Source organism: Crocuta crocuta, unplaced genomic scaffold (assembly GCF_008692635.1).
Source record: "Crocuta crocuta isolate KB4526 unplaced genomic scaffold, BGI_CrCroc_1.0 scaffold41, whole genome shotgun sequence".
In the NCBI taxonomy this organism is placed as follows: Eukaryota; Metazoa; Chordata; class Mammalia; order Carnivora; family Hyaenidae; genus Crocuta; species Crocuta crocuta.
In genome coordinates, this window is record NW_027529428.1 from 19,201,892 (window position 1) to 19,226,984 (window position 25,093).

The 25,093-nt window shown below is 43.0% G+C and overlaps 1 long non-coding RNA gene across 2 annotated transcripts in view; it reads left to right on the forward strand.

The window, feature by feature from the left end:
* Positions 1–2,895: 2,895 nt before the first annotated feature.
* LOC144227649 (uncharacterized) overlaps positions 2,896–25,093 on the forward strand; it is a 43,482-nt gene continuing 21,284 nt past the window's right edge. The window contains exons 1-2 of one of the 2 annotated variants that reach the window (XR_013333997.1): positions 2,896–2,928; positions 3,152–3,233. This is a non-coding gene — a long non-coding RNA (uncharacterized LOC144227649). Of the gene's footprint in view, positions 2,929–3,148; positions 3,234–25,093 lie in introns of both variants that reach the window. The other variant, XR_013333996.1, reaches the window with a different exon arrangement.

A 25,093-nucleotide genomic window follows, 5' to 3' on the forward strand; every position in this document is an offset into this window, starting at 1 on the left:
TCGTACTCAGTGTTCTCTGAATATCCTAGATCGTGTTTCGGGAGCTGTTATTGCTTTTGGAAGATTCCCAGACATCATCACTTCAAGACTTCTTCCTCTCCCTCCTCCCTTCTCCGTCTGGTGTTCGCGCTGTGTGACTGTCCCACATTCTGTGGTTGTCCCGCGGTGCTTGGACAGTCAAGTGTGGGGGTTTCCTTCGTCTTTCTGTCTTCTTGCATGTCGGTCTGGGGAGTTTCTAAATGACTAACCTTCAAGCCAATTGTTTCTTTGGCCTTTCTGACTCTCGTAATGAGTCCATCAAAGGCATTTTCCATTTCTTTTACAGTAATTTTGATTCCTCATATTTCCTTCTGATTTCCTCTTAACGCGCCCATCTGTCTGCTTCCATTTCCCATCTGTTCCTGCCTGTGCCTCCTGCCTTCCCTTAGACCTCTTAGCATATTCCTCACAGCTGTCCTGTGTCCCCAATCTTACCATTTCGACATCTCCCCCATGTTTGAGTTTGCTGTGATGCTTGCTTTGCATCTTTACTCGTGTGTCTCCCCGTCTCTTCTCATGCCTTCTGAGTTCTCGCTGAAGGCGGTAGGTGCGGTATACGGTAACAGGGGCCGAGGTTTTCACCTAGGAAGCAGCGGTAGGATTCGCTTCACGTTTGCTGTAGCTGTGGGTATGAGAGGCTTCTATTTCCTCTGGGTTTGTTCCCTTGGTCTCCCCGGCTGTCTGTGGGTTTCCCTAGACACTCCACCTTACGTGGGGTCCGTGTCCTGTGCTCTGTCTGTTGGAAGCCACCGTTAGGATGCGAGGGGTCCGCTGGGGTGGCGGTGAGATGTCGGAGAGAAGGAGCGTTCTAAAACCTTATCAATAAATCTCTTGTTTGCGTAGCCACCTTGAGTCCCTCAGCTGTGTCTTTTAGAGAGTTTTTCAGCCTTTTCTGTCCCCCCTTATGCGAGCTAGGAAGGCCGGGGAGGCCTCGAGCCAGCCATTGCCCAGGTCAGGGAGGGTTTCGGCAGATCCCTCCTGAGGACAAGCTCCCGCCGCGGAGAGCAGAGCGCCCTGGACGGAGTGCACCAGGGAGTTCACTTTCTGCTTCCCTTTCCAGGAGCACAGGGGGATTCCTGCGCCCTCTTTGCCATCGGGACTTGTCACTCTCGTGAAAGCCGGGGGCCTCTAGCAATGTTTAACGTCCAAGCCATTTCACAGGCAGCCTCCCCTAATTTGTCGATTGCCATTTAGATGTTCCTACTGGCGGCTTCCGTCTCAGGGCAGCGTCTGCTGTTCAGGTTTGCAGCGCGGTTTGTTACTAGTTGATCTAAGAAGAATTATTGTTTTTCAATTGTTGATCCTATTTCTTCGTGTGAGAATGACAGTGATGACTCCCAGCTCATTCTGGAGCAGGAAGAGGGGGCAGATTCTAGACAATTGCGCTGCCTGATGCTCTAAGGCCAATGTATGGCGAAGCTGTAAATGCACTGATTGTACATATAAGTAAACTTCAAGTAACAGATTCTTAAATAAATACCTACTATATATATTTCTCCTCTGGCCCACGCTGTGTTGCATAAAGCACGTTGGGTGTTTAACCTTCATCACACTCTATTATTCCTTTCATTACTGCAGAGGACAGAACGCCAAAAATGCCATATTTCAGGCATCCTTACAGCTAAGGTGTTGCGTGCGGTTTCTATTCGACCAATAAGATGCCTTTTTTCAGGTCTGGGAGTAGAAAGTGAGTCCACATATCTGCAGATTCGCCGTTTCTGCAATAAGTTGGGGCTTGGAAACATCTGGCTTGTCTGTGTGTGTGTGTGTGTGTGCACGCGTGCGTGCGCGCATGCATACTTTCTGTTGTTAAGAGTAAATGAGTGCCAGTATCACTTACTTTGCAGATGTCAAGGCCCAGAAAACGTCTTCTGCAGGGCAGACTGTGCTGGTGCCAGCTGTGATGTCAGAGGTCGGGAACTGCGTGGTGCTGATCACCATGAACCAGGGGGTTACAGAGCCAGGGTCTTCCGGATTACGGAGAAGGTGTAGCCTTGCCCCGGGGGCCGGATTCCATAGTGTGTGTGGTGCAAGGAATCCTGGATGCCCAGGCTATAGCAGTGGTACTCAGCCTGGCTGCACCCAATAGCCACCTACCTAGACGGGCTGTAAAATTATGACCACCTGCATGCCAGGTAGTTATTTTGTCATCTCAGGGAGTGAATTCAGGACACGGATTTGTGGAAAGCCCCCCACGGGCTTCCCACGCCGAGACGGCGTTGAGAATGTCTCGTCTGGAGCCTGTCTCTCCAGCTCTCCCAGCACACATTCCAACCAGTTACCACTCTGCACTCAGTATCTCCTTGCTGAAAGGGGCTGGGCAGACCCCGCTGCCTGCGCCTGAACTTGGACGGATACACAGTGTCTCCGTGTTTGGCAGCCTTCCTGTTTTGGTCCGACGAGTGAGGAACACATGAGGTGTGTCAGCGACGGCGTTACCGGAGAGAGCTAGCTCGCTCACCTTCTAGCTGGCACGAGTCAAGGGCACGGCGTGTTCAAGGGTCATTACCACTGTGTTCACCGCAGCTGTGCTCTGCTGTGGCATAAGGGTGGCCCACAAAGTGCTACTAAATAGCGATGTTTTCAGTGCACACACACTGTTCCCAGCACAAGCACAAGTAATTAAATGTCGCCATCAGCCACAGTGAAGAATGGCCTCACCGACTCTGTTTTGTTCCTCCACGGGACTTTCCGAGGCCCAGGGCTTCGCTGCCTTCCTTCAGGGTTTGCCGATCTCTCCACTCAGGCTCCAGCTAATCATGATCTGTTGGCCCTCAAGACATTGAGGGAACATTTCGAAATACAGTGAAGTCATAAAGGACTGACTCTACTTAATAGAATGTCATACCTTGGCGAGCCGAAGAAGGGAACTGTTGTGTGTGATTTAGGGTGAGGAGAATAACGCTTCTGATTCCTTCCCAGAGTATGTTTTGACCGGAGCCGCTTACTCCAGGGAATGATAAATTGTCATCAATTGACCCTAGCGGTCCCTAGAACAATAAGTATCAGTGGCTCTTATCACAGGCCCAGTGGAGGGGGGGTTGGGATATGTGACGTGAGTTTTCCAAAACTCTGTACGTAGAATGTGACCCTTTCATATCATTCACAGCAGAAAGGAACCTACCCACCTGTCACCAGACTACATTTCCAGTGTCGATTCTGGACTTTATCTCACTCCAGTCGTAATGAAAAAGGTAATGACTCACAGTTGCCCTGTTACCCCTTTGTGTCGCCCTTGCACGATACAAAGGATCGTAGCCTTCGTAGTACTTTTCCCTGCGTGACCACCCGGGACGTTCCGCGTGGTTCGAGTTGCAGCTCAGGTGTTACCGACATGGCTTGGCTCCAGGATTTTTATCTGTAGTGATGGCGGCTCCAAGTTGGGAGGTGGGGGTGGGGCTGGATACGGGCACGGGGAGGAAATAAGGACGGGGTCAGTGGAGATGCCAGGTGGCTGCGTCGCCCAGAAGCCTTCTCTCACTCCTCCAGGCTAAAGTCGTTCTGTCCTTGAAGCCAACATAATTCTTCACTCCTGTATAATTACAGTAAAAAAAATTTTGCATGATTTTTATTATTTGTGTATAGAAATACCTCCCATGCTAGGAAGGGAATCGTACACTCTGTCATTTTTGTAGCCCTGGCACTGTTTCTAATACAGATTTTTTTTTAAATATTTTATTTATTTTTGAGAGAGAGACAGACAGAGTGTGAGCAGGGGAGGGGCAGAGAGAGAGGGAGACAGAATCCGAAGCAGCTCTAGGGTCCAAAATGTCAGCACAGAGCCCGACGTGGGGCTCAAACCCACGAATCATGAGATCATGATCTGAGCCAAAGTCAGGCACTGAACCAACTGAGCCATAAATTTGAGAATATTTAATTTAACTGAGAAGTTAATATTTTTTGAGACAGAGAGAGGCTCTGTGTTCATTAAGGGGCTTACTGCCTTCTGGGGAGGGTAGATAGTGGGACAGACAAGGAGCCTCGGGGGTAGGGTCTGCAGGTGCCGTTCACCTTGGGGGCAGAAGCCACAGTCTGCGCGCGATCCTCTGCCTGGACAGCTGGCTCCTGGATGTGCTCCGTCTCCCAGGGCAGGTTCACTCTGACGTGGCTCTCAAGGGCAGATGAGAGAACCAGAAAGGACATTCCCTCCAGTGGGGACTGCCCTTGTGCACAGATGCCGTGTGGAAAATACTCTTCCAAAGTCTCTCTAGGTGATGCTGTTCTGAAGCCCTGTATCCCACGGACAGGTGGACCAGCTTGGTGGGGCTTTGTGTTTTGGGTGGGGTTTGCCTGCCCAAGACTCCTGGCTCTAGTGACTGTCTAGCATGTCAGGAACCATGTCCAGCTACGCGGAGCGGCATGAGCAAGGGCTGTCCAGATTCCTACAGAAGGGTCATGAACGTTACGGAATGACCTTGGACCTCATAACATGCAAGAACAGGGCTGTCTTGCCATCCTCCGCCATCCCCACTGCACAATAACTCGTCCTCCTCATCTTCTGTAAACCGGCCCCACAGAGCTCCCAGAGACAAGAGACCGGATGGTTAGCGTGAGGCCGGACCCGGGTCTGGGAGAAGGTTGGTCTTTCAGCTGTGGCCCTTGGGCCCAGTCCTTGAAGGGCTACTGACCTGTGCCCTGCCCCTGAAGCTCACACACCTCCCCACCCTCCTATGCAGTTAAGACACCCCTGTATCAGCCTTGACCCTAGAAAACAGCTTTCTCTTAGTGGCGCTCAGCCCTTTGAGATTGTTCACTTCTTTGTGGACCTTCTGAGCAGCCTGAATGCCAGACACCTGACAGCTTTGGTCACATCATGTGGTCACGTCAGTGTCTTGTCCAGAGCTGTGCCTGGCACAGAGGGGACAGATAACAAATATATGTTGGATGAATATTTGCAAGGGTATACCAAAGAGATTCCTTCTTTTTGAGATATTATAGCCATACCCTTGGCTTTTCCAAGGTGTGAGTCTTCCCCCTGGGGACCCTCGGCCACTCCCCTTCCTTCATAGCTGATTTCTGCAGCCCCTAAGAGACCCCGTTCTTTAGAGGGTGACTTCATAGTCCCTCTGTTCTTCAGCACAGTCTCTTCACCCACTTTCCTTCACATATATCCACCCCCAGAGAGATCCTAAAATATCAGAAGAGTTACATGTCCCTTCCTTTCAAACTTAAAACACATGTCGTCCGTGACAACGTGGTAAGTTCACACTTGGATGGGTGCCCCCGCATCACTAGCGATCGGCCCGGAAAGGCTCGGAACGCTCTCCTCTGCTTTACATTCCTGCAAAGAACCAAGCAAAAGCAAACACGAAAATCAGAACTTTTCTCTTTCTAGAACTGTGTTTTGTTGTTTCTGGATTCAAGATAGCAGTTGCTTTTTCAATTTTTTTTAATGTTTAGTTATTTTCAAGAAAGAGAAAGACAGAGTGTGAGGAGGGGAGGGTCAGAAAGAGAGGGAGACACAGAATCTGAAGCAGGCTCCAGGCTCTGAGCTGTCAGCACAGAGCCCGACGCGGGGCTTGAACCCACAAACCGTGAGATCATGACCTGAGCCGAAGTCGGACGCTTAACCGACTGAGCCACCCAGGCACCCCAAGCAATTGCTTTTTTCAAAATACAATTTATTAATCTGTAGTTCAATCCTTTATGTTCCTGCATGTGATTCTCAGGACAAAACAATAGTGTAATGTAGTATCTATTTTTGGCAGAAAGGAAATTGTAGCTCACAGAAATGAAATAATTACCCCAAATCAGGGAACAGATGACAGGGGATTTGAAACCAAGCCCATCCGAATCTCTGCCACACTAACTCTGGGCCACATACTCGAACCACAGGGAACCATATTCTGGCCTCCAGTACTTGGGTTTCTGTAGTAATGGGTATTCACATGAACAACACTTAACAAATCCAAGCATATGGGTCTCCTACCCCATCCCTACATCCAAAGCCGGAAGGAGTTTATTGCTTTTGCCCTCCTAATCTATTGCTTTCCTGTTTTTAATTTCATTGATATCCAACCTAACCTTAAAAATAGATTTTCTGGGCAGCTGGGTGGCTCAGTCGATTAAGCCTCCAACTCTTGATTTCGGCTCAGGTCATGATCTCAGAGTTCATGAGTTCAAGCCCTGCATCCGTGCAGAGCCTGCTTGGGATTCTTTCTCCCTCTTTCTTTCAAAAATTGACATTTAAAAAAATTGATTTTCTCCTCCTTGCTTTGGCTTAAATTGCTCTTTTATTCTGTAGTTTATTAAGGTGACATCTCAGGCTATGGATTTCATGTCTTTCTTTTTTCCTAATGCTTGTGAGCTGTGCTCTGTGCTGCCCTTGGAAAGCTGTCTTCATGGCTCCCACACATTTTGACAAATTCTATTGTTATTTTCATCTAGTTCAAAATATGCTTAAGTTTTTTTAGAGACTTCTTTGACCCACCTTTTATTTAGAAGTATGGTTTTAACCTCCGGTTATTTTAGCTAGTTTCTGATTTTAATTGCAGTTTAATTCCTCTGTGTTCCAAGAACATAATTTCTATGCTTTAGGCATGTTGAGACGGGGTTTTATGGCCAGAAGGCGGTCCACAGCTATGGTTCGTGTTCCACGTGAACCTGAGAAGAATGCGTGTCCCACCTCGGTTGGGTGGACCATTTGGTCAACCAGATCACGTTAGTGACAGCGGCGTTCTGGTCACCTGGATCCTCACCAATGCTCTGCCAGCTTCACGCCTCCCTTAACAACAAGGGATATTTACAACCTCGACTCTGAGAGTGGATTTGCCCTTATCTCCTTCAATTCTGTCTGGGATTGCCTTATGCATGCTGCTATTCTCTTGTTGGGCTCATAAAAAAATCATAATGTGTATGTTTTGTTTTGTTTTGTTTTTAGAGAATCGACTCTTGATAATCTTCCTTGTTCTGAAAGTTTGCTTTACCTGAGTCAAGATCGTCACTCCCGTTCTTTCTCTGCCTCCGCCCCTTTACGTTGAAAACGGAGTCTAGATATTTAAAGTTGGTGCCCTGCAGAAAACACAGTTGGGCCTTGTTTTCTTGGTTTGTTGTTTTTGCTGTTGTTGTCTTGTTTCTAGTCCACTCAGCCAACCTGTGTCTCTTGACGGTGTATTTATACCATTAACGTCAAAAGTGACACCTGGCGTACTTGGGTTAATGTTCACCGTTGCTGGAATTATCTCCTATTTGCTGTACTTACTTTTTGTTTCTCCCTGGATCTGCCTTTTCTGACTCTAACAGAGATTTCATAGGATTCCACCCCCACCCCCGCTTACTATACCAAATATACTTCTGTAAAATTAATATTAATGGTTTTGCCTCAGAACATAGGAAATTGCATTTTTAAGTAATTTAAATCACCTTCAAATAACCCTACACCGCTACACATGCATGAGGTACCTCGTGAAGGACCCACTCTCTCCTCGTCTCCAGTGGCCTATGTCACTCATCTCTGTGCTGTCACCACCTAATACATTGCTACTGTGGGGACTTTAACCAAACAACTTCGTTTCAGATCAATTAATCAAGGTAAATGAAACATCATATTTGGCCTTCATTTATTCATGCTCTGATGCCAGCCTTTACAGAGAGCTGAGTTTCCGAACTAGATTATTTTCCTTCTGTCTGAATTTCTTGAAAAAAGAGGTTAAATTCATTGAAGTTCCTAAATTATTGTTTGTCTGAGAAAGTCTTTATTTCTCCTTCATGTTGGAAGGGAAATTTGGGAGGACATAGAATTGTAGGTTGGTGACATTTTAAGATTTTGAATATTTCATTCTACTCTCTCATTTGCATGGTTTCTGATGAAAAGCATGATGTAATTATTTTCCTTTCTTCTCTACAAGTTAAGCTTTCTTTTTTCCATCTGGCTTTCTTCGACTCTTGCTGTTTATATCTGATTCTGTGCAATTGGAGTGGGATGGACCTACGTATAAACTTTAAATAAATATTTAACATATATATCTCCATATATATGTTATTTGCTTATTTGTATAAATATATTTTTATTCACCTACTCTGCTCAGTGCTCTCGGAACTTGCTGGATCTGTGTTGTGATGCTTGTCTTTAATTTTGGGAAGTTGCTGTCCATATTACTTCAAATACGTTTATTTTTTTCTTTCCTGCTCTATTCTCTCCTTGTTTCTGGAACTGAAATTATATTATAACTTTAGAATTTTTTTTATCATACTTAGAAGACTTAAACATAAATTGCCTCTTCATTGTTACCGAAGGGCCACTTGGCAATTGAAAGCAGAGTGAGATTTTAGCATTTGTCACCCTCAGATGCCTTCCTGAAGGTCCCGACTGGCCGACAGCCCGGTCCTCTGCCCCTGCTGGTTCACCAGCTCTCAGGAGACACGTGTGCCCAGAGCACCTCCCGTCCTTTTCTGATGCTCACTCTCTCCCCTCGCCCCCNGGTTACGAGTGATGCCCATGTTGCTGAGCACAGAAGCCCCTGCCCCATTCTCATTTTGACTCTCAATGACATTTGTCATATTGACTATTTCGTCATTTTCGTTTCGGAGCTATCCTACTCCATCAACACGCCACCTTGCAAACGTCTTCGATTTTCTCTTTCCTTACTATGTAAAACTAGGTCATTAGAAGTACCTATGAGAAATCAAGAAATTTCTCCATGCTTCTTTTTAAAAAGCTTCTTTTTAATGTGTATTTATCTTGAGACGGGATCGGGGGAGAGAATCTCAAGCAGGCTCCATACTGTTAGCACAGAGGCCAACTTGGGGCTCAATCATGATCCATGAGATCATGACATGAGCTGAAATCAAGAGTTGGATAATTAACCAACTGATCCCCCCAGGTGCCCCTCCATGTTTCTTAAAAGAGAGATTTTTCTTTTCTTTTTAATTCTTATCACATTGACTGTGCCACTCAGTTGAGACGCCTTTGGTCACGAACATGTATTTCTTGGCCATCTTGGGGAAAACCTTTTGCACATCCATCCACAGAGCCAGGACTCCCCTCTGGGGTCAGGTCCCATCTCCTCCCCTTCCTGGCTGTATGACCTTGGCTCTCCATCACTTTTTCCTGACATGAAAAATAATAAAAATAATAGGATCTAACTTCTAAGGTTATCTGGAAAAAAAAAGAGTTCTTACTTATAAGAAAGGTAATGTGTATGAGCAAATGTAAGCTCTACTGTTATTCTGTTTTTCTGGGCAATTTTATCACGGTAACCAATTTGTGCCAAAGTCTCTTCATCTCATTAAACCATCAGCTGGTGATTATACGGGGCTGCACAATCATGGTTTTCTCTATTGAAGCCTGATTCTTACACTCTAGTAAAATAATAGAAGACCATGGCAGACTTGAGTTTCCTTGAAGTGATCTTCAGTGTTCATAAAGGGCTATCAAAAATCATCTTTGTTTATGCACATTTATTGCCAGGCAGTGTCAAGTTCCAGGAACTTAAAAAAATGTCCAGATGAACCAGCACAGGCATCACGACCATTGAGGACTCTTTTCCATTCCGGGAATGAAATTGAGTTGATATATGATTATATGGTGCACTGAGTGTATGGCCACATTAAAGGGAAAATCAAATAGCTGAATATATAAGGTCTTAACATATTTATTACCATTTGATGGTAACTAACCAATAAAACAATGAATGTTGTCTACATAAATAATATGGATACGCACTAGCTGACAGAAATTCAGTGCAGGTGAAGCATATAATACATGACCGTGGTTTATTTACAGGCAGCATCAAGTTAAGAATTCTGAGGGTGTCTCACAGGACATACACTTTAAGAGCTCACTGTACTTTTTCTGATGGGAAGTCTGACTGTTAACTTCCGATGTACATACATCGGAATGTGCCTGATCTCCCCCAACACTGCTTTTCACGGTCTCACTGTGATCTGCTTGTCAGCGTGATTCTGTCAAACAAATGAAGTCATGGAAACACACAGAATATGATTTCATGCTTGACCTTGAGAAAGCAATCTTCTTTATGATTAAAGAATGAAGGTTTAATTATGAATTAATTGAGAAGAATAATAACTCTTGGGTAAGAAAACCCAAAGTGTTGTGCTTGAATTTAAAGAAGCCAGATTTGGGGGTGCCTGGGGGGCTCAGTCGGTTAAGCATCCAACTCTTAATTTTGGCTCAGATCATGGTCTCACAGCTCGTGGGTTTGAACCCCGAATTGGGATCCACAGCATCAGTCTGGAGCCTGCTTGGGATTATCTCTCTCTCTCTTGCTCTCTGCTCCTCCTCTGCCCACAATCTCTCTCAACCTCTCTCTCAAAATAAGTAAACTTAAAAAATGAAAGGTCGCCAGATTTAAGATGCAAAATATTTCAAATCACAGTTTTAAAATGAGTGTTAAACATCCACCTTAAATGAGAGGGAGAATTTTGTTTCATACCCTCAGAAGTCATGTGTGTGAGTGACTGTGACCTGAATGTCCGAAATAGCAGCAATATAGATAGCAATGTGACAAGTGGCCGTACAGTTCCTGCGTGATACCCTTTGAGGAAGGAAGTCATGGTTAAGTAAGGCAGATTGATTTCAGGGCTGGCTGAGACTGCGGATGCTGGTAAATTCGGACCCCCCAAAATAGAGCAACTTGTACTAGAAACAGACCTCTTGACAGCCACATGGAATCCCTAAGGACTGTGTCAGGAGACACTGAAATAGATTTGCTATTGAAGACAGTGGCTTTCCACTTAGGAAGTGAGCCCCTTGCCTATAGTACATTTAAGTTTTGTTTGTATAAAATAACAGAAATAATAATGATGATGTCTAATCTATGGGAATAGAACAATATAGAACTTAAAATAGTATGTACATGCGGAAGGAGTTGGAGTCAATTTTCTCTAATGTTCTTCTAATTTAGAAAAAGGGTTAAGATGCCGATNTTATTTTTATTATCTTAATTATAATTGATTACTTGTTAAGTATAATTTCAAAGATGAGCACCAAAGAACATAAATACAGGTGTTATAGCTTACAAAGGAGAAGGAAAAAGGAAAAGGCAAAAAAAAAAGAAAAGCCACAATTCTAGTTGTTAAAGACTCATTTGGTAAAATATTTAAAAAGGAACATTTAGTAAAAACTATAAGGGAAATACCTTAGTGATATCGGAGTAAGAAAGGATGTCTTAAGCAAGATACTGATAATAAGCTATTTATGCAGTTGATTAAATCTGATTCAAAACTTATGTTCTTAGCATAACACAATAAAGAATATGAAAAGGAAAAGTCACAACAGGGTAGGAGATGTTTGGGACTCTGTAACCCAAAAATAAATAAATCAGAGCTTATATGAATCGGTAATGAAAAGAGAAACAGTCCCAAAAGAGTTGCACAAACCTGAACAAAGATTTCACTTAAAGTAAACATGAATGACCTAGAAAGAAATCAAAAGACTCCTAACCCCATTTTTACTCAGTCGGGCCAATAAAAACCACAGTGAGATGCCAGTTTACACCCATCAGAGCAGGTAGACTACAAGGCCAGCCAGGAAGTGAGGGGACACCCCCACCCTCGCCCCCACCCTCACCCCCACCCCGGAGCAGGGGAAACACTGGCACCCGGTTGGCGGATGGTGAAAGATACGGTCCATTTGGGAGACCGGGTGTACTGCGTGACCACCCCCTCCTGAATATTAAACTTGGCAAAGCCCTGCACGCCCACACCCAGGTGACATACAAAAATACTCAGACACCTGCATATAGTTTGCAGCGAAACAAAATCTGCCCTGGGTAATGTTAGCCCAAAGGGGGTAAGTCCAAGGATGACTCAGTGAACTCATGGAAAACCTTGGGAAGCTGACTAGGGTCAAAGTTCCAGAAAAGTCAGGGAGAGACATGGTGCAGAGTTCATGAGAGGGCAGCAAACCCGGCAGAAACGGACCGCAGGCGGGGGCAGGGGCCGCTGGGCTGNGTGTGTGTGTGCGCGCGCGCGTGGTAATTATATATGCTAATCTATTCTCATCTAGATTTATGAGCCTGCCCCTCAGGCTGGTCCGCAGCGCCCCCCACGGTGCAGCAATGCTTTCTCATCACTGAGTCCCCACTGTCTTTACTGCCATCTCACCCCTTCTCCCGGAAGCCGGCCTCGTATCCCACCCGCACTGGGCCCCCAGCTCTGTCTCCCTGGTGCCCTGCCACTAATTTTCTTCCTACACCCACAGCCGTTCCTCAACCTCCTTTGCCAGATCCAGTTTTTCCCAGCCCTTAAATGATAGTGTCGCCTGGGGTCCAGCCCTTCCCATCTCTTCTGCATCCGCTCTTACCTTTGGGTGATTCCATCAGGCCCTTTGCAATCGAGCACGAGCAGAACTACACTCTCAGAAACATCTGGGTTCTCCCTCTGAACTGCCTTTTCTGATGGCTTCATCTAAAGTAAGACCCTCCATGGAGGGCCCTTGGAGGCTCAGTTAGTTGAGCGTTACTTCAGCTCAGGTCATGATCTCATGGTCTGTGAGTTCAGGCTCCACATCCGGCTCTGTGCTGACAGCGTGGAGCCTGCTTGTAATTCTCTCTCTCTCCCTCTCTCTCTACTCCTCCCACACTCATGCTCCCACTCTTGCTCTCTCTCTCTGTCAAAAATTAATAAACTTTAAAAAATAAAAATCAGGGGCGCCTGGGTGGTTTAGTCGGTTAAGCGTCCGACTTTCGCTTAGGTCATGATCTCACGGTTCGTGGGTTCGAGCCCCGCGTCGGGCTCTGTGCTGACTGCCAGCTCAGAGCCTGGAGCCTGTTTCAGTCTGTGACTCCCTCTCTCTCTGACCCTCCCTTGCTCACGCTGTATCTCTCTCTCTCTCTCTCCTAGAAATAAATTTTAAAAAAAATTTAAAAAATAAAAAAATAAAAAATAAAAATAAAAATAAAACAAGACCCTCCATGACTCTTTCCCCTCTTTATGCTTTAATTTTCATCATAGCTCTTGTCACTTCGAGATATTTTAGACTTTGTATGTGCATAAAGATTTAGTATGTACTGCCCTGACCTGTCGGTGCGTGCTGTGTGGGTTCACCAATGTACCCCCCGTGCCCAACACAGTAACAGGCACATGCTAAACACACATTAATACATACTGACTGAGTGGACAAGTGAATGATCATACTCATAAATGCCCTGGGAAATGATCTGGACACAGAGCCCACAGAAGAGTCATTCTATCTGACAAAGGGAAGTAACCTAATCAGCACGGGTTACAGCGAGAATTGAGGAGTGATCAGTAAGGACAGGAGTAGAATTTTTATACAACGATTGTATTCTCATGTTGCTCTTATACTACAAAAAAATGAATTTCTAAAAGAAGAGGTAATGAAAACTCTTCAAAGTTCTGGCAGTAAATATTTTGGAAGTTAGATTTTCTGAGCAGTGAAACCATCTTTCAGGACAAAGAACAATAGCAATTCCTCAGGATGTACAGTAAATCCAAGTCTTAGGAACCAATTTGTAAACTGCATGCTAGTGAAACTAAAAAGGGATCTCAAAATTAGATGTGAAATATGAGTAACAGCAGGAAAGAAAACAAGCAATTATTTTATAATTTACTTAAATTATAATTTAAGTAAACATGCATTTAAATGCTGATGAATAATTCAGTGGTGTGCCTGGGTGGCTCAGTTGGTTAAGCATCCAACTTTGGCTTAGGTCATAATCTCACAGTTCGTGGGTTCGAGCCCTGCGTTGGGCTCTGTGCTGACAGCTCAGAGCCTAGAGCCTGCCTCAGATTCTATGTCTCCCTCTTTCTCTGACGCTCTGATTTAAGAAGAACTCTAATGCAGAATATTCGTGTTCATGAATTGTGACTCTCAGTGTCTGTGTGCGGTGGCTACAGTATCTTCAACATCAAGACATGAGGGCTGTTGTATTTGCATCTCCTCAAAACACACAGAGACAAGGGTGTGGATGACAGGGCCAACTTCTATACACTGATCTGGGGTAAGGTCAGAATCTCAGAAGGTACAGAAGAGAACTGAACGTATCAGAAGGGTTCACATCAGACGACAGATCAAAATCAAATAAAAGGCAGGTCTCAGGTGTGTTACATTCCTTACTGAGATGTTTGTTTACAGGGTGGGGAAACAGTTGGCTAACTCTAGACAACAGCTAAACAGCGAAAGCTTCGGAAGACCACAGAGAGACAAGTAATAACCTGTGAGGTTGGGAAGGAGAGCGTGGACCCACGCTGAGTCACACATAGAATATAAATTATGATCTGACTTATGTGTGGACGATGCTCTCATTAAAACACACACAAAGGTGGAACCTCTCCAGGAAGCAGCCACACTGATTGAAGCACTCAAGTCCTCCTTTTTTAAATTTTTAATGTTTATTTATTTTTGAGAGGCAGAGACACAGAGAGAGACACACACAGAGTGTGAGTGAGGGAAGGTTGAGAGAGACAGAATCCAAAGTAGGCACGGGGCTCTGAGTTGTCAGCCCAACGTGGGGCTCAAACTCACAAACTGTGAGATCATGACCTGAGCTGAAGTCAGATGCTTAATTGACTGATCCACCCAGGAGCCCCAACACTACCTTTAATAAACTACTCAAAGCACTAAAAACCTAGGGGAATATGTATTATATACAAAATATAAGAGAGTATAATGCTATGAGAAATAAGTTAGTCAGGGAAACACAAATACCATATGATCTCACTTATATGTGGAATTTAAGAAACAAAACAAATGAGAAATGAAAAATAAAAAAGAAAGTTAGCAAACCAAGAAAAGGATTCTTTTTTTTTTAAATTTTTTTTAGTGTTTTATTTATTTTTGAGAGAGAGATAGAGACAGCATGAGCAGGGGAGGGGAGGGTCAGAGAGAGAGGGAGACACAGAATCCGAAGACAGGCTCCAGGCTTTGAGCTAGCTGTCAGCAAAGAGCCTGACATGGGGCTCGAACCCACTAACCATGAGGTCATGACCCGAGCCGAAGTCAGATGCTTAACTGACTGAGCCACCCAGGCACCCCAAGAAAGGGATTCTTAACTACAGAGGTCAAACTGATGGTCACCAGAGGGGCGGTGGGTGGAGGATAGGGAAGTACAGGATGGGGATTAAAGAGTGCACTGATCACGATGAAAAAAAGATAAAATGAAAAAATATACATAAAATTAAAAGTATAAGTGGGATGCAATCATATTCCAATCAACACAAACCAAGATAAATCCCTACATTGAGATTCTTAAAAGCCTGGACATGACAGAGCTGAGAATCTAGTGAGGATAAGGAGAATGCCGTTGGCTAGGGAAATGACAGACTTCTACTGCACTTGAATAATGGGAACATCTGTCACATGGAAAGTGGCCTTGTGAGACAGAGTAACAGGCCACACACAGGGAGACCAGCCACAGATACGGGCCACACCAAACAGCCTCCAAAATGCAAACAGAAGGGGGTAAAGGAAGAGACTCTATCCACCAAAGGAAAACAAAAAATGGCCAGACTAGTGATTATGAAAAACTGAGACTTTTTTTATTCATTTAAAAATTTAAAAAAAAATTTAAGTTTATTTATTTATTTTGAGAGGTAGAGAACACGAGAGGGGCAGAGAGAGGGAGAGAGAATCTCAAGCAGGTTCCATACTGTCAGCACAGAGCCTGATGCAGGGCTCAAACTCACAAACCATGAGATCATGACCTGAGCCGAAACCAAGAGTCAGACGCTTAACCCACTGAGCCACCCAGGTGCCCTGAAAAAACAAGACCTTTACTGGGCACAGAGACAACAGATATTCCCAATGGACTGAAGGAGACAGGCAAATCAACCAAGTTTTAAAAAAAATTAATAAAGAAATATAATATGGAGAAAAGTCACAAAAATGTACCCATAATTGTTCTGATAAATACTATTCAGTGGTCTAACAGCGTGGTCCTCAAACTTAATCCTTAATAAATATCTCAAACTAAAGAGACTTAGAGGAGATGACCATGTATTGCAGTTACAAATTTTTTTTTTTAATTTTTAATGTTTATTTTTTTAAATGTTTTTTATTTATTTCTAGGAGAGAGAGAGAGAGAGAGAGAAATACAGTGTGAGCAGGGGAGGGTCAGAGAGAGAGGGAGTCACAGACTGCAACAGGCTCCAGGCTCTGAGCTGGCAGTCAGCACAGAGCCCGATGCGGGGCTCGAACCCACAAACCACGAGATCATGACCCAAGCGAAAGTCAGACGCTTAACCAACTAAGCCACCCAGGCGCCCCTAGTTACAAATTTTTAACAACCATTTTAATTTATGATGACCCAATCTTATTGTAAATTGAGTGTAAAAATAAAGAGAGAGACAACAAAACAAAATACAGCCGGGATGTTTAATGGGATGAGCCACTATCTTGACAACAGAGGACAAAGCGTGGACTAGCTGGAGATCAAGCTATCCTGACATGGCAGGACACTGCACTGACAGTAGACCCAATGGAAATCATGACACCATTTAACCTCACAAGGATGTAGAAGTACCGCTAAAGGAACATCACTGAAGGATACCTCGGACTGTTTTGAAGTAGAAGAAACAAAAGAGCAAACATAACAAAGGACATCTAAATCTTCATAGTCATTGATCATGGTCTTATCAAACATAGTCTTATCAAAAGAGACACTGGAATCAATTAAAATAGAGATTTAATATATAAAGTTAATGTCTCCTTCAGGGTTGGAAAGTGTATTGGGCATGTATGAGAATCTTACTAGGAATTGAGCCCTTGGACATGTTAGAACATTTGATGCTTTAAAACTATGTGATGGAGATCATACGGATTTGGATCGAGGGTAAGACATGGCATACATGGTGACATCAAAACAGGGACAGATTTTAAAGTGTGTGAATGCTGGGGCACCTGAATGGCACAGTCGTGTAAGCGTCTGACTCTTTATTTTGCTTCAGGTCACGATCTCAGGGTATGTGAGCTCGAGCCCTGCATCAGGCTCTGCACTGGTGGTTTGGAGCCTGTATGGGATTCTCTTTCCTTTTCTCTGCCCCTCTCCCACTTGAGTGCTCGCTCTCTCTCATTCTCTCTCTCTCTCTCTCAGAAATAAATAAGCATAAAAGATTTTTTAAAGTATATGAATTCCATAATCATGAGTCTAAGTCCCTACAACATGGTAGCCACAATACTTTCTCGCATCAACATATAGGAGGTGCCCAATTTTGTCTGTGTGATGTCTCCAGCTGGTTGGGTGAGAGAAGCAGAGCCAGCATCTCTTCCCTGATCCTATCAACACCGTAGGCTTACGAGGCTACACATTGCCGCCCCAGAGAGAGTGAAAAGCAACATGCCTGGGGAACCAACCCCAGCAAGAGAGTCCAGTGAGTGGCTTATGAGGATCTAAGCTTCCATAACTCAGAACTGCCTGCCCAACTTCAAGGGTGAACATAGCCCCTCTGCTCTCCTTATACCTGAAGGTTGACCCTATGGCCAGAAGTTGTCCATGTGTGGTTCTGATGAGTTTCCTTATATAGAATCAGACCCAGAGTGAAGCCCTAGGCAGACCACCAGGAGGGAAGGGACCAGTCAACGATAATACTCACGGTCTAGAAATTAAGGTTCTGTGGTCCACAGGGATAAACGTGTGTGGCATGGATTCGTAGTCCTGGCTCAAACCATCTTTATTCCTTTTGGCTCATTTTGGATTTAGGTATAGGTACTTTAGAGTGTAAATGTTCTGGTGAAGACATGATCTATTATTCACAGCCCACTTCAGCCCCTACTGCTCTGCATTTCATGGCTTATCTAGTGAAAGCTGATGTGGGCCACCATTCGAAAATGAAGTAAAACTCACATAGTTTCCTACAGTAACAGGAAGCTTGTGAAGTCTTGGCAGAGTGGGAGTTAAATATGAAAAGAAATTATCAAAAAGTAGAACATTAGCCAGACCAAAAAATTCCATCCATCTTTAACCACGCTCCTCTAGAGTATTTCTCAGGATTGGCTCTCACATTTCTGAAACATTTAATAAATATGGAAGTTTTTCTGGAAGCCACCTGATGGCAGCTGATTGCCTTATATTTATAGAAGAGCCAGATTTCTAAGTGGAGGAAAATGAACCTTTAATTTTTATTCACATTTCATCAAACTCAGTGAGGAGTTCTAAAATCTTTTCAAGTCTGTTGCCAGTAGGAATTACTTTTTATGCCAGAAATATCTTCTTAATAGAAGTTACAGGCTACAGAAAAAGTAAAGGCATGGACATAAATCAAAGGAAGAGTGTTAGGGGAAAAATGCTTCATCAAAAGCCTGAACATCACTTTGAAAAAGATGAAAGAAATGGAAAATATATAGACCACAGCCAGGAAAGAAAGATAAATAAGAAAATCAAGAAAGAGGCTTAGCCTCTTCAGATGCCCATTGAAAGAGCAGAGTGTGGGTGGGAATGTGTGTGCACCCAAGTATACATGGAGTTTGTCATGCTTTGGTATCCAGTGGAGAGACAATGCTGGAAACCCCTTACTTTGAATTTTGAGTGTATCCATGTTGGGTACACTTGCATTATTTATTGATTGTCCCAAAGGGAAAATTATCTGGGTCAGAAGAGTGAGAAACGACAGGCAGTCACAAGGTGCAAACCCTTGGAAGCTTTGAGGTCAAAGGCAGCATGTGCAGTTAGGTTATATGACATCACAGGACCTTCTTTATGGAGGAGGATATACCAGGGACAGTGGGTTATACTTGGAAGGAGGACAGAAACATCATGTATCTTCTAATCCGAGCCATGACCAAATCCACTAACCCAGGTCATTCTCATGCTGCTCGAGGTCTGTTTCTGTAACAATAGATACAAATTCCGGGTTGACTTGGCTACTAACTCAAGTTCTCATGCAGGAAGAAACGAGAGTTACGCCAGAAAGTCTGGTGGCAAATGACTGAACTCCCAGTATTTTTCATACTTCGATGTTATGAATGCTTCTTGTTTTGTTGGGTTTCTTACACTGGACAACGTACTACCCTGGGCGAATCCATCTCCAGTGGTGTGATAATGGGATCAGTCCAGTAGCTGTCTTTTCCTGTGAGTGGCATGAGCATCACGCCTGCCTCTCCATCTTCCTGTAAGAATAGCAGTGATGGCCAGGGCGTATGTGTGCTTCCACACAGAAGAGCCCTTAAATTCCAAGTCTTTGATTTGCCCTGGGCAACGCTTCTCAAACTCCACTCAGGGGGCCCTGCCCATTGAGTCCTGCCACTTGTTTTTGTGAAATATTTGAAACTTGTTTCATTAAGATTTACAATACGTAAGCAGAATGTGGCGTGAAGATATTCCTCACTACTGTTCAGATCTTCTTAAACATGAGACTTAAGTACAAGATAGAAATTTCCTTCATTTCTCAATTACTGTATGTGAAAAAGATGGTCACCACAGAGGGTAAGCAGTTCAACAGGGTTTTCTGCCAAATAATATTCTATAATTATTCCTGCTTCAAGTTCCCCTCTCCCCATTAATGAATCTTGTTTCTGGGCCAGATTTTCATCTGTAAACAAGGCATCTCCATTCGCCCGCTGGCCAAGAAGCCAGATTCTTGTTCTTTGCTCTAATAACTTCTCTTTCTTTCTACCCTCAAAAGTGGGCCTAAAGAAAATGGATTGCATTCCAAATATATAGTACTACTTCTAATCACCTTATGTTGGAAATGTACTTTTGGTTGTTTAAATTCCCACTGTAATCTTCAATCTGGGCCCAATTTTATCAGATATCAGAGACCCCCTTACATTTTATTCACTTGTCTGAGTTAGCATGTTGTTGCCATTTTATTACTACACACTTTGCACTGGTACATAGAGACCTCAACCTGAAATGAAGATGTTTGGTCCACATCCTTGTGATTTTTCTTTCTTTTATTTTTAAAGTTTATTTATTTATTTTGGAAGATGGGGGTGGGGCAAAGAGAGAGGGAGAGAGAGAATCCCTAGCAGGGTCCACACCGTCAGCCCAGAGCCTGATGCAGGGCTGGATCACATGAACCCTAGGATCATGACCCATTGGGAGTCAAGAGTCAGGTGCTAAACCGACTAAGCCACCTCCTGTGATTTTCCTGTTGATGGTTACTAGCAAGCTAAATGAGAAAAGAAAGAAAGAGTTGATGACTTCGAGCAAGAAATTTTTTTTTTATTGACTTGTCACAAATGTCCCTGGTGAAGTCCCCCAAGAGCACCAACTTCAGGACACTGTGTTCTTTCTGGTTTTTGTGATGTGTCGTGCTCCCTCCGAGACCCCATCGTTCTGGGCTGGTAACATGCAAATCAGAAAAGAGAACCTCTACCGTACACTCTTGGTAGACGGCCAGTCGCTTCCTACAGCCTCCTTTCAGTAATCCAGAAAGAAGACTTCCTATTTTAAAAGTGATTTTAAGAATGGCAACCCTTCAGTTTCTAATGAGTTTCTGAAATCTCTAGAAACATACTTCATAGTTTTAGTCTTGTGCGTATTCCCAGAGAAGTCCTCACAAATGGGTCATGATGACTTTGTCCCTGTTTAACGAGGAGAATTTGGAGACTTTTGCTGAAAATTTTGGGGGAAACCTAATCGAGCCTCTGGTTGTACTTATCAAGAAATGATTATAGAACAAGAGGTGGAGAAATATATCAAGGCTGAGAGAGTAACGGGGGAGTAATCACACCTTTGATCCAAGAACCAAGAATTGGGCCTCCAATTAGGTTTTAGAAGTTTTAGATGCTTACTATAATTTAAATGCCCATTTTCTTATGGCAGCACATAAATGTGTTATATTTAAATTTACTAGGAGGATGTCATCTGTAAAAGAGGCTCAGAAAAGGGGATGAATACGTTCAAAATATTTTGTGGGAGGACAGGACAATTAAAACTTAGAAAGTGTGGTGTTCAAATGGAAACATGAGTGTGAACTCCTGTCCTTTTAAAAATATGCCATTTCTAGCTTTCCCTCTATAATGACTGAGGAGGGATGCCAGTCACTACCTGCATGCGAGTAAAGTAATCTGATGTTTGTTTCCACTAAAAAAAGAAAAACTATAGCTTTCTGGAAAGGACTTTTGCCATTTCAATATGCAGAAAAGTTGAGACTAGACCTCTTTTTATTGCCAAGATTAAGAGTGGCTTGAAAGACATCTGATATAACGCTGGCATGGGCAAAGGACCTACTTACTCCTTCTCCAAGGTCAAACCATTGAAGCAATACAGAGAAAATACTAATGTCATGAAAATCACCAGCTTGTAATGAGATTATAAAACATAACAATTACCAGCTACCCTAAAGAGCAGGTGTATGGGATTTCTCATTTGTAGAAATACTGCCTACTGGTCAACCCAAGCCATGTGTACACTGCATTAAAGTCTTGGTGAATGCCTAAACCTGTCAGTGCAAATCTAGTCGAACTCTGTTCTGCATGTGCCTGTTAGCTAGAGCAGACTCTGTTGCAGGGAGAGATAACCCCCCAGGCATCGGTGGGTTCAAATAAACTACAGAAAGTGTCTTTCTTTCTCACATATCAGTCACAGTAGTGGGTGTCAGGTGGACAAGGCAGCTCTGTCCCCACAATCACGAAAGGAGTCAGGCTGACACTGATTTGCCACCTTCTGTGTGGCATTCCCTTGCAGCCAAGGAAAGGGGAGCTGGATGTAGACTCATCCATTTCACTGGCACCCGGGGTGGGAGGGGCTCACGTGGCCACACCTGATGCCTGGCTGCAAGAGAATGAAGGAATGTGGGTGTCCTGTAATGAGAGAACAGGAAGTGGATTTTGGAGACAAGCCAGCCAGACACTGCCACAGTGAGGAGTGGCATCAGCTTAAGAAACAGCATTAAGAAAGGGGTTATGGAGACACCTGGGTGGCTCAATTGGTTAAGTGTCCAGCTTCAGCTCAGCTCATGATCTCATGGTTTGTGAATTTGAGCCCCACTTCAGGCTCTGTGCTGACAGCTCAGAGCTTGCTTCAGATCCTCCGCCCTCTTCTCTGTCTGCCCCCTCTCACTCCTGTGCATGCACGTGTTCTCTCTCTCTCTCTCTCTCTCTCTCACCCTCTCAAAAATAAATAAAAACATTTAATTAAAAAAGAAAGAGGTTAGGATAAGATGTTTGTAAGTGCTTTCAGAAAAAAAGGGAAAAAATTGAAGAAGATAATTGTTAGAAGTGTAAGTCTAGGTACGTGATTGAAGGTATTAGAGAATCAGATGTGTTAACTTTGTGGGTTTAGGTTTGTTTAAGTCGCAGTAAAGTGAAAGTTTTAATAGTGTTTTTTGTTTGTTTTTGTTTATGTTTTACTAGATTGTAAAATGAACTGTTAGTTGAAGGGCAATGTTAATTTGGACATTAAAACGTTCTTTACCCAAAATTTAACAAATTCAGTATTAGTTGAAACACTAATAGCAGTAAGTGTAATTTTCCTCAGACCAAAGTTTCCCTCGGATGTGAAAAATTCCAGTTGGGATAAGATCCAAGACCCATCACAAAGGTTCCACGTACCCCCAAATGTTCTCTCCAATGACCAAGTCCCTCCACTATGGGAGCCCATTGTGAGAACGCATGACCAATGAAAGGGAAGGCAAACACTCTGAAGATAGCAAGGGTTCTAGAATTATCTGTGATGTGCCAGAGGACAGGGTCGTGACTGGATGGAAAGAGGCAGAACCAGTATTGCATAAAGTCAGAAGATCCAAGTCTCGCCCTGGGCCACAATCCCTCTGCCCTCCCTGAGCACAGGAGTGTGGCTTCCAGGCACCTAGGCATCTTGTCGCTGAGAGCGGGTGGAGAGAGCCCCAGCTGGGGAGAAGGAGGGCTTGGAGCTTCACGACTCATCACATACAGCTGAGCTCCTATAAAAATATCAGAGGATTGTTCAGCAGACCAGGCATGGGCTAATATAGAAAAAGTGAAGACCAGGGTGGGCTAATATAGTCAAAGTGCAGAAAGAAAAGCTGCCCAAACTGAAGACAATACCTGACAGAATTATCCTTCAAAAATGAAGGTGAAATTAAGATATTTCCAGATAAACAAGCATTGAAGTAGTTCACAGTTAAATCTGCTTACAAGAAATGCTGAAGATTCCCTCTTGAGGTAAAATTGAAGGATATTAGACAGTTTTAATATTCAAAGCTTTCTGGTGAAGGTAAGTATTTGGACAAATACAGAATCCTGTAGAATTGTTGTGTTGATTTACAGGTCACTCTTAGTTCTGGAATGGAATGTGAAAGAGAAAGGCACAAAAAATATCTGGAAATCTGTGTCAGATCCACAATACAAACTGATGTAATTTGTGTCACTAACAACTTAAAGTGGAAAGATGAAGATATGAAAAGGAGTAGAATTTTTGTTTATGACTGAAATTGTCATCAGTTTAAAATAGAGGCCTGTTTCCTTCCCCAGATTAGGGAAGTTCTCAGCCATAATTTGTTCAAATACACCTTCTGCCCCTTTCTCTCATTCTCCTTCTTCCGGGACTCCTATGTTACAGATATTGTTTCATTTCATGGAATCACTTAGTTCTCTAAGTCTCCGCTCATGATCCAGTAGTTTTCTTTCCCTTTTGTTGGTGATTATGCAGAGAAACTGGATCTCTCATACATTGTTAGTGGGAGTAGAAAATGGTACAACCACTCTGCAATGTAATTTACTAGTTTCCTAAAAATCTAAACACATATTTACCATATGGTCTAGCAATAACATTCCTGAGCATTTATGTTGAAGAGTGCAAACTCACATAAATACAAAAATCTGTATATGAATGTTCATAGCAGCTTTATTTGTTATAGTCAAAAACCGGAAATAACCCAAATGCTCTTCAATTGATGTATGTAGAGGCAAAATGTGATAAATCAATACAATAGAATGTTACTCTGCAATAAAAAGTAATGAACTACTGATATACCTAACACCAAAAATGGGTCTCAAGGGCATTATGTTGAGTAAAAAAAGCCAAATTCATAATATCAAATATTGTATGATACAATTTGTACACTATTCTCAACATGATAAAATTATAGAGATGGAAAAATAAGTGAAAGAAAATAAAATAAAATAGATTGCTAGGACTTTAAGATGTTTGATGTAATCTCCATCATAACCATGAAGAAAATAGCTACAGAAGGTACACAAAGGAAATGAGAGGGGGATCAAAGCATGACACCATTAAAAATTAGTGAAACACAAAGGAAGCTAGGAAGAAAGGAAAACAGGGACAAAATAGTGAGGAACCTTAGGAAACCAGCAATGGTAAGCCTTGTCTCTCATTAGTTACTTTAAATGTAAATGGATTAAATTTCCTAATCAAAAGGAAAGTTTATGTCTTTTTTAATCCACTCATCAACCTAGGGGGATGGATTTTACAAAAGGAGAAAAGATCCTAGTACACACTGTGTACAGCAGCCTCTCCTTAGGTCCAAGGACACATATGGGCTGAAAGGGAAAGAATGCAAAAAGATAACCTTTGCAAACAAAAACCAAACAAGAGCAGGGATGGCCAGATTTCCATCAGACCAAATAGACCTTAAGTCAAAGATTGTCACAAGAGACAAAGAAGAACATTATAATGATAAAACACTCAGGTCACTAGAAAGATCTAACAAGTGTAAATACATGTGCACCTAATGCCAGAGCTCCCTGATACATGGAAAAAAATATTAGCAGAATGAAAGAAATTCTTACATGTTTTATTGATATATAGTTCACATAACATAATTTTGCCATTTAAAGTGTTCAGCTCAATGATTTTCAGTATCACCACAGTCAGTCTTAGAGCATTTTCATCAAGCCAAAAATAGACCTTGTAATCTATTAGGGGTCACTCCTCATTCTCCCAAGCCCTTTAAACCTAGGCAAACATCGGTCCACTTTCTATTTCTATCAGTTTTCCTATTCTGGACATTTCATATAAATGGGATTATACATTATGTGGCTTTTTTTTTTTTTTTTGGTCTGAATTCGTTCACTTAGCATGTTTTTAAGGTTCATCCTTCACAGTATTCCTTTTTTTAACATATACTTTTTATGAAGTCCAATTTATTTTTCCTATCATTACTTGTGCTTTTGGTGTTCTTTCTGAGAAGCTTTGCCTAAACAAAGGTCACAAAGATTTATTCTTCTATGTTTTCTTTAAGTTTTATA